General features: G+C 38.7%; 2 long non-coding RNA genes across 2 annotated transcripts in view; one reads left to right on the top strand and one right to left on the bottom strand.

Moving 5' to 3' along the window:
• LOC128247054 (uncharacterized) overlaps positions 1-2850 on the top strand; it is a 148565-nt gene that overhangs the window by 19028 nt on the left and 126687 nt on the right. The gene's annotated exons all lie outside the window — the stretch shown is intronic.
• LOC128247053 (uncharacterized) overlaps positions 2142-2850 on the bottom strand; it is a 490960-nt gene continuing 490251 nt past the window's right edge. Inside the window, exon 5 of the long non-coding RNA XR_008263494.1 lies at positions 2142-2641. This is a non-coding gene — a long non-coding RNA (uncharacterized LOC128247053). The remainder of the gene's footprint in view (positions 2642-2850) is intronic.

The following is a 2850-nucleotide window of genomic DNA, read 5'->3' as shown; positions in this document are numbered from 1 at the left end:
GGTCCAATCAAGAGTTTTGATGGCACATCTGGTGTATGAGAGAATTTGACATAGCTGCCCTAAACTGCGTCTCATTACGAGCCATTGGTTCGTCTGGTTTCGTGGAGAGGAAAGCGTCAAGTTTTGTCTTGAAGACCTCCGCATCCATGTCTTGCATGTCTCTCAAATGTTTTGGCAGGGCATTGAAGAGCTGAGGTCCTCTGAAACCGAGGCTGCTGCAGTATCTCGTTCTTATATGAGATGCAGTGGACGGTACCTTTGGCACAATGCAGTGGCGACCCGTGCGGGCATTCCTGTAGTACTTGATGCCAAAGTCTGGCACCAGTCCTTCCAGTATTTTCCATATGTATATTATTACATATCTCTCCCGCCTGCGCTCCATATTATATATATATAATAGAAATTATTTAACATCACAGTATGTAAAAATTAAAAAGCCATCGTAAGATATTTATTTCATTTACCTGTGATGTATTATAATAATACAAGTGTAATGTTTGGAGATGGATGTAGACTGAGAACTTGATAAATTTTCATTGTTGCTCACTAAAGATACAATGGTTCATTAACTCATGCTGTGCATTTGTAGAAATTTGGGGTCACTCAGATATGACAATGTCAGCAGGTTGATCTTTAGCATCATCAGTAAGCATAACAGCTGTAGAAACATCAGTATAATTTGGCATGAAGAAAGAATCGTGGTTCTACTTTCAGATGAGTTCCTGTAAGGTTCTTAGATGTGAATAGAATTCATGAACATCGGTTTCTCTAGGTTCGTGAATGCATAAAATGGCGTTAGCAAGGGATTCTAGTATCAGAGATTAGGGGCCTTTTTTTACAATGTTACATCGTTTTTTTTTATCACACCCACCTTGCCTGCTCTCACAAACGAGGACTTGAGGACTTTATAGGCTATTTCTCTTTCGCTAACATTTTGTAACATTAGTAATATCTGTTCAAACAAGATTGTGATGTCGTCTATACGAGTACACAATATATATATTTTTATACATAATATATGAATATAACATGCACACACACACGCATATATATATATATATATAAATATATACATTTATGAATATACATACATATCTACTATGAAAGCTCATTAAATCCTTCTGATAGGAAGGAAGAGTTTCGGTTGCTGCTTATCTATGTTAAGCAACGACAGAGAATTTATATTGTTTATTTGATCAGTTTTTCTTTTTTAAGTTTTAGAAGGCCTCTGTTTGCTACACTTCTAGCATTTACGATGAAAATCCCTTGCTTTCAAATCCGCAAAATCGTTTTCTCCATCTCCAGTGTGGTTGTCTTCAATACCGTCTATGAAGTTGCTAACTGAATATTACGGATTCAAGGTTGTCCATAATAGTTATTGGTGTCAGTAAAAGTTCTGTATGCTCGAGTAATTTCTTTAAGATCGTCTTCTCTCGTTTCGAGAACTCTTTTCAAATACTTTCATACAATTAGACTTTGATTTATGGGCCTGATCGTGGTAAGATATTCAACGGCACGAATATGGGCCACATTTGGCAATGTGAGAAGTTCCTGGCTGTCTGGCAATTAGATGCCTCACCTAAGTTTGAGGACATCTTCCTATAGGGATAAAGTGACAGGAAAACCAGTCATTAAAAATATTAATGAATCACGCTTTAATGGAATGGTAATATTGAACCGGTAGATGATGGAATGAATGACAGTCATTCAGACTCACAGACCTCCTAACCTTTCTACCACCACCAACTTAAAAAGGTGTAGAGCGACTGGGCTTGTGCAACACAACGCAGAAAATATTTCTTTATTATCCAACAAGGTGTCGATCCATTGTTTTTAGAGGCTTGAATTATTTCAGGGCAGTAACCCTGTTTCATCCTTGTGGCGCATTTGACAAATGAGGAACCTTTTACTCTTATCACACTTAAACTGTTTATCTTCTTTCACACACACACACACACACACACACACACACACACACACACACACACACACACACACACACACACACACACACACACACACACACACACACACACACACACACACACACACACACACATCTGTGTATATATATATATGAATATATATATGTGTGTGTGTGCATGTGTGCGTATGTATTTATGTGCATGTACATCCTCTCAGTCACACACTTATTGCAGTGGTTCTTCAGGTTTTCTTAGTCCTTTAAGAGAACTCGGAACTCGCGACACCTTTGAAACCAGGAACTTTTCAGTACTCCATCTGTGGTGTTCTGGACATTTGCGACGAAATCTGTTTCTGAACTCCTTCAATACTTCCACAAAGTACTATTTATTCGCTGACCGTTTGGTCAGAAGAAAACCAGTGGATGTAGATGATGGATTTACTGTTGAAAAAGGGATCATCATAAGCTTTCAGGTGGACTTGCAGTGCCTGGCCTCTTGTGCCAGCGAAACATGCTCGGCTCATACAAATTAATCTATAATCAATGCTGAGTATTTCATAAGTTTTTGTAGCATTTTTTCCCCAGCTTAACACAAAACTATTGCTTAGTGAGCTTCCAAATTGTTCTTACGTCCCAACTGCATTCTGCAAACTAGTCAGCTGTAACAAGTAGTTTTTAGTAGGGTGTGTTCAAAGTGCTGGTACAGCCATCTCCAATCTGGAATAAGAGAAAAGTGGGCAGGTCAGCTTATTAAATGTATGGTAATGATATACTAAAATTACAATAATTTGGGACTGTTATAACTGCCTCCCCTAAATAAGGCGCAAAACATCTGGAATGTATCTCGCACGTCCGCGCACGCACTCACACTCACACACACACACACACACACACACACACACACACACACACACACACACACACAC

Source organism: Octopus bimaculoides, chromosome 2 (assembly GCF_001194135.2).
Source record: "Octopus bimaculoides isolate UCB-OBI-ISO-001 chromosome 2, ASM119413v2, whole genome shotgun sequence".
In the NCBI taxonomy this organism is placed as follows: Eukaryota; Metazoa; Mollusca; class Cephalopoda; order Octopoda; family Octopodidae; genus Octopus; species Octopus bimaculoides.
The sequence above is the reverse complement of the archived record's forward strand: the minus strand, read 5'-3'. Positions and strand labels throughout refer to the sequence as shown.